The following is an 11,726-nucleotide window of genomic DNA, read 5'->3' as shown; positions in this document are numbered from 1 at the left end:
GCATTTATCTTTCATAAGACCGTTCTAGAAGGATACTGCCTAAACGTTTCACGTATGTTTCATACCTTTCATTTCATTTTAGTAATTAGATTCTTTTTTATTGAAACTGTTCAATATTGCTGATAAATTAACTCTTATATCTCGATTTGTTGGCTTGTAAATAGTTTCAATTTTGAAGTGGAAAAATTTGTGACGTCACTCATGGAAATGACAATTTATTTCATTCGAGAAAATTCTATAATCATATCCTTCATTATCAGAGATTTATTGTCTGAAATCGTGTAATAATAAATATTATTTATGATTGTAATCATACTTTCTCTCTATTTGTCGTTTTAAAAGAATTATAAAGATTTAGAGATAGATACCTGACCCCAAAACGCCTGATTGACGTTACAACCATTTTGAGGCAGAAGCACTGATCAGTTTCCATACCAAGAGAGAGCAGTTTTGTCATTCTTAATCTAGAGGCCATTCGAGTTGGTCCTCCCTCTCTCTCTCTCTCTCCCGTACGAGAGAATTTTGATTTTACATTAACGTAAAGACTTTATACTTAGTTGTCGGTCACTTATAAATTTTAGATTTATTTAAATCTTAGTATCTATTTGTGGAATCTGAGCTAGATTTATCTCATTCTTAGCGATTATATGTGGAATCTGAGCAGACGTTGCAAAAGTGTGTAACTGCACCTTTTTGGAGGAATATAGTGAATTTTGGAGGAATATAGTGAATTTTGGAGGCTGCAGCAGAAATATAATTGGTATACCAAGGTAATGTGTTGCAGGAGAAGTTTTATTGCCCTTAAAATTAAACTTAAAAAGTATACTTAAAAAACTGAAAGTACTTAGGTTATTCCATGGGAATTCTAACCATTTTTTCTCATTTTCTTGGTGATTTTTTTTTTTTGCATTTATCCATTTTGTCTTTGTTTATTTATCCCTTTTTTCTTTTTATTCTGTGATTAACGTTTTCTTAGTGTTTTTGCAATTTTGGTGTTTTCCAAATTTCTTTTGTGTTTTGAATTCACATTTGGTTTGATTAATTTAGGAGTTATTTTACTAATTAATCATTACATATTTAATTGAATTTAACACTTGTGAATTACTTTGCATTTACTTAGAATTCTTTTCAAATTTTAATTGTTGTTTAAAACTTGTGAATTAATTTGCATGTATTTAGAATTCTTTTCAAATTTTAATTGGTACTTAACAGTTTGAATTTTACTTGAATAATTTAATTTCTTGATTTTTTGATAAATTAATAATTAATTCAAGATTTAACTATACTTTGTGTTGTTTTCAAGTAATATTAAATTCCCTGAGATTGTGAATTTCACTTATAAATTTTGAGTTTAGTAATATATCTCTTGTATTTAAAATTTTTCTGAGTGTCTCATTAATACACCAGTATATTTGATTTTGTTTAGGTAGAAATATAGAGTGGTAATTGAGCTGTTTTCCTTCAATTTTATTGAAATGAGTTAGAACCAGGGAAATACTTAATCTTTTAAAGTTCTTGATGGAGTGATACCCTTTAATTAGTTTAATTTCATATAAGATTTACCTCACACATGTTTTAGTGAACTTAGTCAATTTTCTTGCATGATTAATAAGATTTTTAAGGGATCACTGTTGCCTCTGGAGAAATCAGTCGTAGTTTATCTGTAATGAAGACACAGGAGTCTGGTTGGTGTGAGGTAAAATTTGATTAGTTAGTGTAATGACCAGATGTTTGCACGCTTCGACACAATATATATATATATATATATATAATATATATATATATATATATATATATATATATATATATATGTTAGTTGGGACTCCTTACATAAGTCGTATTAGGGCTTATTACATCCTGTAGCTACTACTTTTGAAGGGAGGGAGGAAACACTACGTTTAAGCTCGTAGGTTCATTTGAGTGTTTATATACAAGCGGACGGAGAGACATCTGTCCCGGGTGAAGACTAAGCAGATCTCGCTTTCACTGAAGTTCTCTCATCAAGATTTCATTATTAATTCCCCATATCCTCAACAATTAGAAATTATGTCGCAACACAGGAAATGACCAAGCATACCAACAGAACTTTATCTGAATATCTGAAATTAATGAGCAGGCTAAAATCAATCAAAAGCTGGGTAAAGACCCATGAAAAATAAGAAACGGAGAAGAGTTTCTTGACAATGGAAGGCAAAATTCTGTTTTAATCCAGTTCAGTCTTACAGGAAGGAGACGAATTAGGCCTGAAAAATACTTCGTGCTTCTATAAGGCCTATGTGCTGGAACATGGTAGTGGGTCAAGAGCAGTTTGTCACAGGCAGGCATGTATATGTAAATATACATACACATATATATGTGTATATATATAAATATACATTGTTCAGGATTTAAGCCAGAACCAAGGAAAAATAACTAATTTTAGAAAGAAATTCAGACATTTTTCATTTGCCCCTCTTCGCCAGCCTCCATTCTCTTTGAATCTCTATTGTCCTTTCCAATTGGTTGGCTTTCAAATTAATACCTGCAGGAATGCAGCAGGGCCCCGTGATTCACACTGGGCAAAGCTTAGGCTTATAGGGAAAAGGAGAAAATGGATGACCTTGAGCAGAGCATGTTGGGAAGAGAGAGCATAAGAGAGGGTATAAATCCAGGAGACAATGAACGATCGATCTTACAACATCCCGAGCTGTAGCTGTGTTCACTCCTCTCCCCTCTCGCTCTCCCTCCCCCTCTGGGGACACCCACGTATTCCTTTACAGCCTATAGTGCTTGCCCCTGATCAGCAATTCAGAAGAAACAAGACCACGATTGTCCAGATATTGTAATGGAGTAATTTCGAGAGCGGTCAGTTACCATTTTTTTGCCTCTTGTCTGTACTTCCGTTTCATTCTTTCCACGGTGACTTTCCCCCTATTGGCTCAGCATCGCAGTCCCTATTTTGATTGTCGTAATGTAGTTCCCCATTTCTACCATCGATGCTGTAAATAATTCCCTTTGTGATGCTATTAGGGATATTAAATCTAATTGTGATATTCCCACCTAGACTAGCATCCGCTACAGCTGGAAGTAACGTTGTTATTTTATGCTAAATATCCCTTAGTTAATTAAACAACACAATATATCTTTCTGTATAAACTCCCAGTCATTCTATGTCCCTGTGAATGAACTTTATCTGCAGACACAAATATCTTGCCTAGTTGTGATAGGAAATTTGGAATCCCTTGGAAGCGGTGCCAGGACCATTCAGCAAACCACTGTGCGCAAACCTTATTCCTGTGCCTGGATCATTTCCCAGCCATTTGTCCCAGTTGACCTGCAATTAACTGCCTTCCATTTAATTCCTGGACCCATTCGAGTCCTTGTCACCCTTAAGGGGTAACTTGCTTACTCAAGTAATTTAATGGAAATATAGTTCAGTTAAACTAAATCTCTACAGTTTTACATAAATGTTTCCCTCCACTGATACCGGCCTTCAGCCATAGATTGTTTGTTATGGTTCTGTTCTCTTGCAAGGCCTTTTAGGAGTGCCAGAAACACTTCCACAGATTTTCAGACACCGAGAATGATAATTTTGTAACAATATATATATATATATATATATATATATATATATATATATATATATATATATATTATACATTACCACAAGTGAATAAGACGGGGTGTAGGTCCTGACCGGTTTCGACTGTATTTCCAAGCCACTGACCAAGGACAAAGTAATTTCAATAACGAAGAAGTGGGCATACTTAAAGGAGTGATCTTAGGAACTGTGAAAAAGTCAGACACCACTAATGTCCCCATAACATTTGTGGTTGCCATCAATGGTCTGAAAAAAAATATATACACAAGACAAAAAAAGACAAATCAGGTACTCATGTCATTTTGAAAAGAAATGAGTATATAGAAAAAATGGTTAGTCTTTTGACTGATGATAACACATACAAAGAATTAAATGAAACCCCGTCAGACAAAATGAACAGTGATTTCAACAGGAAAGTGAGAAAGTTTTTATAAGGAAATGAAAGCCTCATAAAAAAAATTGAGTCCGACCTCTCCATCGCCTCCGTATATGTATGGTACAATAAAAGCTTACAAAACGAATCACATGTTAAAATGATTATTATCATAGTGTATTTAATATATATATATATATATATATATATAATATATATATATATATATTAAATGTATATATACATATATATATATATATATATAAATGTGTATATATATATATATATATATATATATATATATATATATATATATATATATAAAATGTTACATAAAAAGAGGAGGGATGTATACACTATATACATGCAACTCAGTTCTTGGGGTGCTTGGAATGCATTTTTTGGCTCTTGGAGACAGTGCTCGATCATGCATACGTACTCAGCGTATTTTTTTTTTTTTTTTTGAATAGCCAGCAAAGGGAGACTAATGTGATTCATGGGGTATTGCCAACGGGAGGGTGAAGTTTTTTTTCTTTGTGCCGGGGTTGAGGGGGTGAGTTTGGCCTTGAAAAGAAAGTGTCATTGCCATGCCATATCAGCTGACAGCCACTGAGGGATGATGTGATATGCCCGTAGGGTTTCTTTTTGAATGATTTTTGTTCTTTCTTTTGAGTAAAGAGAAAATGAATATGAATGTGGTGCAAGTTTTCCTTACGTTTTAGAGAATGCCTTTACGCAATGGTAGAGGACATGATTATAACTGGGGATACGGGGAATATTTGCTATTGGTGATGTGCCTGGTGATACTGGAGTTATGTGGGAATGGTAATATTAAAGCTCACACTGGTGATACTGGAGATATTTTATGGAGATATTTTAAGGAGATATTTTAATGAGATATTTTAAGATGTTTACGGAGAATTATTACAGGAGATATTTACGGGGATTATATTAGAGTTCAAGGTGGTAATAATTTTGGTGAATGTGACAATGATTTATGGGTGGTGAGATTGGTGAATTTGATGGTACTGATGGGTGCTTGTAATGAATAGTAAGGGTGGTGATGTTTGTGAATATGGGGAGGTACTAACCACAAATTTAATGGTGTTTTATCGGAGGATATTGTGTTAGTACCCATTTTCAAGACTATGGTAAAAGTCAAATTGAGAATACCTACCGGTCTTCTTTTGCCCGGGTGTTTCTTTGGATTTCTGTGACAGCCTAAAGTTTTCCTTGAAGTCTACGTGAGTCACAGATGTTACAGGTGTCACGGGAACAGTTAATAGTGCCATTGACTTTTCTTTTCCCCTTTTGGACGTTAGCCATCGCTGACGTAAGTTTTTTTTTATCATGGGCGAATTTGAATTTATTTCTCTCCGAACAGTTTGCGTGGATTTTTAATATCTCAGTTCGTGACTTGGAATCATTGTTCGGGAATGTGTTTATAATTTCAGCCATTTGATGCTGCAAAGAGATTTTTATTTCTGGATATTTGTGTTCCGGAAATTGTTGGCCTCTTGCACAATTGTGTTTGTGGCAACTTTGCTAGAGATAGGAAACTTGATTAAGTTTCTGGTGGCCAGTGCCGTAGTGAATATGGGGAAGCCTTTGCTTAGACACTTTGGATTTGGAGTTTTGGTTGTAATGAGTTATGGCACATTTATGATTTTGTTTAGAATTCCTGGGCAATTTTATTTGCCAAGTTTTTGCCCTTCTCAGAGTTTATATTTCTAACTGTAACACTGAGCTCCTTAGAGATGCTTTTATTTTGTTGGAGATAGTCCAGAGTTTAGGCCTATGGTGGTGAGAGCTATGTTTAGTTCAATTATTTTTGCAGTTATTTTGGGGCAAATGGAAACCCTTGTGAGAGGAGATATGTGGCAATATTTTCGAGTGTATCAGCTAGATGCTTTGAGTGCATTTTTTGGGGGTCGGAGTTTCATTTTTGGATTACCTTGCTTGGAGTTATAACAATTTTTGGGATACTTGGTTTTTATTCCGTATGTGGTTATTGGTGAAATAGAGGGGAATATGGTGATGTGTGGATGCTAGTGAAATGGAGGGGAATATTTTTATTGCCTGGGTGGTATTATTATTAATATGGTGATATATGGGTAGCAATAATCTTTGGTGGTGAATTTTTTCTGTGGTTATGATCTTTGGAGCTGAATTTTTGTGGTTTTACGAGCCATAGAGGGGGTTTTGTGGTTCCTTTGGTGTTGTGACTAATGGAGGTGAGTGGCATTACTGCATTGTGGTTTTATGGAGATGTTGCATTTTTTTATGTTCACCAGTGGTTATTTTTGGCGGCATATAATTGTTGAATTGTGGTTTACTGTGGTTTATATCCCGAATAGGTGATAATTTGTTTTATATACTTGTAGTAATATCATGGGGGAGTTATGTCTTTGAAGACAATTTTTGAGGACTTTGGTGATATCCTGGAGATAAGTTTGTGAAATGTGCTTATCAATGTCAGTATAGAATTTAGGGGGCTTTTTGGAGAAGATGGTGTTAGTATAAAATATTTGGAGAATAATGGGTTTCTGATGTTGCAAGTCTGACTAGACAAATCTGTAGTGCAGTTCGAAGCACCTGAGGTGTTCACAGTTGGATTTTTGCTGATAATGCTGTGGTGAGTCCGGTTGCTGACTTTTTCCTTCGGTGTTGATTACTCGGAGTTTTGCACTATTCTAGGAGATGTTGATTTTGGCATTCCACGAAGATCTGTTTAAGGGGTTTGTTTCCGGTTGTTTCTGGTCGATGGGATTGTCGCGGTAGCAAATTCCGTAATGGTACATATTGCATTTTGAGGAAAATGTTGAATTATATATGTTTTTTTCTTCCCTTATGTGCGCTTTGTAATGGGGGAAAGTTCACTTGTTATTGTTGTTATTATTTTTTTCTTTTCCTACGAGATTTTTCGTAATTGGGGTTAAGCTTACATAGCATTTCTATTTTAGACAGGAGATATAATTTGTTGGGGTATGTGAATTAGATAGAAGGGGTGTTTGGCATTATATTTCATAGAGGTTAATTATTTAAGCAGTAAAAGAGTTCTTACTGATTTTGTGGGTTACTGAAATATCAGAGCTTGAGAGAACCTTTTTGGTGATAATTTGGGGCTGGTTCTGTTAAGCTTTTTTTACTCGGGCTCATTATCTTTTTTGTTCTTGTGAGTAGTGGTGAGTTTAAATGTGATGACAGTAGTCCGTAGAGATTTTGTGCTGATATATGTGTGAGGTGGGCGAGCTTTTTTTTTTTTATATTATTGGAGAATTAAATTGGAGAATTTAATATTTTCTTTACGGGGTTATAATAGTGATTTATGATTTAGCGATCTTATGAAGTTCCTTCACGAGTTGTAGTTAGAAATTAGTTCAGTAGTTATAATAATGGGGTTAATTGGGGAAGTGTTCAGTTAGTATTTCTTAGAATTTTTGAGGTCATTATTTGACAGATGTATGTCTAGGGTTAATTCTTCTTTAATTGACCAATGACATGACTGACATACTGAAACACCATAAGCATCGTTCCCCTATGCCTTCAGCAAGACGGCCATCAACTACTGCGGAGATGTATGTTGCTGATGTGTGCCGACATGCGAGAGTTTCTACGAGTCTACGGGGTTTTACGGCGCTTTTGGACTACGGAGGTCGTCAGTTGTCTTCCACGGGGAGACATTTTGCCTTTCTACAGCGTGTTTCATGAGTCTATGCAGTTGCAGACACACGGGAGCGTGAGAAAGTTCATGATGAGGAGATATTTCTACAATCAATTGTTATTATAGCCCAGATACAGGCTGTTCAAGATAATGTGTGATAGACATTGCACTGCCAGAGACGTGCAGTTATTTTTATCATGATGTTTAATGAGCCAGCCAATGTGTTTTATATGTATAAGCTGTTTTATGTGAGCTATGGCTAGGCAGGTGCTAGCATTCCAGGTTGGCCAAGCACCTGTTACATAAAAAGAGGGATGTATTAAGACAATATGTTTCAGACACCGTTGTAATGTGATGTGCTGTGACATTTCTTAGAATGTAGGGGTCACCCGTTTAGCTTCTCCTTAGAGACAGTGCCCAAAGTGACAACCTTAGGAATGCTGACGTATCTTTTTGGATGGCATGATGTCCTGTCACTATGGGCGCTTGATACAGAGGTACCTTTTGAAACTGGTTTGAGGCAGTACTGGGGCGTGAACAATGTGTGTGAGTTCGTACGTGTGTGCGAGCTTTTCCCTTACATATGAAAGTTTAAGGTAACCAAGGTGAGAGATCCTTACAGAGGCGGCAGAAGCCAAGATGGCTTCTGCAAAAGTACTTTTGAGAGAAGTGTTGTGAATACTGTGTTGAATGGGTAAGCATACTTATTTTCAGCCAAAAGTGTGGCTTGTCTGTACTTTGAATATTTATTTCAGAGATGTTCTATTTCATATGATCTTTTGATTTTAATTTATAATCTTGTGCTTATCAAGGTGTTCTCCTGTCTTCTAACAGACGGATCTGAAACAAGGGGAACTGATCTGAGAAAGAGGAAGTGATCTGAGAAAGGGGAACTGACTTAATTGATATGGGAGCTTAAATAATGTGTCATGGTGTTACTATGGACTGTTGTGACTTTTCCTGTTTCATGACTAAAATGATGTTGGTTATTGTAGGAGGAATATGGAGAGGGTTATCTGAGTTCAACCTATCATTTAATCTTTTTGTTAAGAACCTGAGTTTATTTAGCTAATACTTTGCTCTTAAATAAATGGTAGTTTTGTAAGATCTCGAGTCTGATTTAATGGCCTTAGGTAATGGAGAGAGAGAGAGAGAGAGAGAGAGAGAGAGAGAGAGAGAGAGAGTGAGAGAGAGGGGGGGGTAAGGGTGCCAGTGCCTGCTGCTCTGGTCCATTGCTACCTTTGATATATAAGTACCGAGATCTAAGAATCTTGGTTAAATATATATATATATATATATATATATATATATATATATATATATATATATATATATATAAGACACTGGTATGTTAATAGTTAAAATTAGTTCGGCAACAGATGACGCAGACAGGTTGGAATGCGTACAGTACAGCTTCGAGTGTTTTGGAAATTTGAAAACAGTGAATACTTCAGGAAGTTGGAAATCTACAGTCATAACATTACCAAGCCCTTAAGCAAGATCGGAGGCTGCTCAAGTTGACCTAGTTGATTGGAAGTCGTATGACCGTGACATAAGAAGAATGCAGTTGTATGCGAAAGTCAGTTTGTGCGCCAAATCGGCTGTGTGCATGAGACTTAAGGAACACACGTACATTGAAATCATGAGTAAAATATCGTGCGTACATTTGAACATCCATTAGGGTGCCTATGTTTGTATAAGCACATGAATGGTAATATAATCCCCTAGTGTGGTGATTAATGGGACAATTAGACAACAAACTTTCGTGGTGGTTGCCAGAGACTTTGAAAAGTCAAGGAGGCATTTAGAAGATCCATCGAAAAGGTAACGTGAAAAGAAAGACTGAAAAACTTGCCAATATTGTGCAGGGATTTGAAGTGCAGGAAAGACTTAGTTGGTTCATGGGACATTTATCTATTCTTTTATTTCTGTTTGATTATTGTGATTTCTTTTACAGATGGATTCGGTTTGTCACTACCAAAAATGAATTCTCTATTTGACATTTATTTGAGAAAAACTGATGTCCTTTTTTTGACAGCGAGAAAAGTGTGTTACAATTTTAGTAATGGTGTTTCATGGTTTGGGGATTTTAAATTTATTTTCTTTAATTTCCATGTTAACTATTTTGGAAAATTAAAGACTATTTTTTTGTCTCAAGAGTTTGAATTAGCCTAGATTTAACGACTGGTTTTAGCTATGGAAATGCCATCTTGCTGGGAACGTTACAGGTAGGTCACGTTACTAGTTTAGGATTTATTTCTTTTAAATAAATCTGACCTGTAACAGGTGGTGGCAGTCGGGAAATCAATCAAGCCTATGGATTACGTTTCTGAAGAGGCTGGGGCGGTTGTATAGGATTTAGGAAATCATATAGATATTAGGAAAAAGATTATATTCAGGACTTTTTGGCAACTGTCGCTTTATTGCTGACAAAGGTGTTGAAGTCAGCAGAATTCAGGTGGCTGACAGGGCTGCCACTCCTGGGTTCTTACACCCAGATCTGGGTTTGTTGTCTCGCATCTGGGTTTTTTTGAAAAATTATATTGAAGTAAGATATTTGTGTAAATAATAAGTATCTATGGTCCATAACTACATAATATCAACAAAGACATTGCAACTTGCAGAGACGTTATATTTGGTGTTTACCCGAGTGATTTATTGGTTCGTCTCTGTTTAATAATTGTCTCAGACAGGTATTAAGACCATTTACACCAACACAGTGTCCGTCTGGACGGCGAGTTTGTCTCACAAGTGTTACCAAATGGAGAATTCAAATACGAGATCTCAAACTATATATACCTTTTTAAGAGTCCTATAGTTAGGCTGCAAATATAGATAATCTTTTAGAGATACTTTTCTTTATCGGAAATGCATAAACTCCAGTCATTTGGTGAAAATGTTTCCGCAACTTTTCTGAAAATCTTGTCATTACATCTTGATAACAGTTTATGAAATTACATTGTGTCATATATATATATATATATGACACAATGTAATTTCATAAACTGTTACCAACATGTAATGACAAGATTTTCATATATATATATATATATATATATATATATATATATATATATATATATATATATATATATATATATATATAGGGCAATCTGGTTTTTTTTTTCCATCTGAAGCCGGGTTTTTCTGAAAAGCACGAGTGGCAGCCATGGACTGGTTGAGGAATTGGGATTTTAAAGCCATTGATGTTTCAAAGAGTGTGAATATGACGTGGTTTATAAGTACAGTGGGGTTACCGCAATTTCCGGGGAGGTTAGATATTTAATATTCAAGTTGATCGATCTCGCATTTATAGAAACAGGGGCGGGGTGGGTGGGGCGTGCACAGGTGTGATTAGATAGATATATGCCAATGCAGTTAACAGACAGCGAAAGTGTGGATGAGTGTCTCATGCCGTTTCTCCCTAGAGAAAACGTAAGTGTTGGTATTTCTGTTTTTCTTCATTGCGTTAACAATTGTCGGACTTGTGTATTTTGTGTGGGATGAAAGGGACAGTTTAGAGGTTTGCTTCTAATTGCCATGTATAGGAATATACAGCGCCCAGCGTTTATTTTTTTTCTTTCTTTGCGAGTGTGTGTAGGTGCATACAGAAGACTCGGGCTGGTCGGCTGTGTTGAGTTTAGCACCTGGGGTCGCGAGTCAGCAGGAACCTTCGGGTAGCAAGAAGGAGAGAAAAAGACACATCTCCCATTTATTTTCTTTTCTTTCTCTCTCTTTCTTTTGCTACGCCCATTCAATCAGCTGTTTAAACCTAACCGTGAAACAGGAAAAGGAGATTTTTCCTCCCACAGACTCGAGAAATATTTACTTTGGAAATATTTATCTTATTGGTGACTGATACATCATTGTGTGTGTGATTGGTGAGGGAAACTGGATAAGCTTTATTGATGTTGCTAAGGTGAGGGTGAATCCTAAATATTAAGGGCTCCTCTAAGAGAGATAAAATGCCGAAAGCTAGTGATCATACTTTGTTGCATAAAGTCACGAATATGGCAGCAGGGCTTCACCCTTTTCGGGGTATTGCTGATGGCATACTTTCCCAGCCAGTGGAGATTTTTTTATCGAAGTAGTGAATAAAATTTTAAACG

At 35.9% G+C, this 11,726-nt stretch overlaps 1 protein-coding gene across 4 annotated transcripts in view; it reads left to right on the top strand.

The window, feature by feature from the left end:
• The window catches only part of LOC135211162 (L-threonine ammonia-lyase-like), a 32,532-nt gene that overhangs the window by 1,206 nt on the left and 19,600 nt on the right, over window positions 1-11,726 (top strand). The window contains exon 1 of one of the 4 annotated variants that reach the window (XM_064244347.1): window positions 471-770. The exons of the other annotated variants lie outside the window; for them this stretch is intronic. The gene's annotated coding sequence lies outside the window, so the exon portion shown is untranslated. Of the gene's footprint in view, window positions 1-470; window positions 771-11,726 lie in introns of those variants that run through there. 4 annotated transcript variants of the gene reach the window in all.

Source organism: Macrobrachium nipponense, chromosome 4 (assembly GCF_015104395.2).
Source record: "Macrobrachium nipponense isolate FS-2020 chromosome 4, ASM1510439v2, whole genome shotgun sequence".
NCBI lineage: Eukaryota > Metazoa > Arthropoda > Malacostraca > Decapoda > Palaemonidae > Macrobrachium > Macrobrachium nipponense.
Note: the sequence above shows the minus strand (reverse complement) of the source record. Positions and strands in the feature narration are given on the sequence as shown.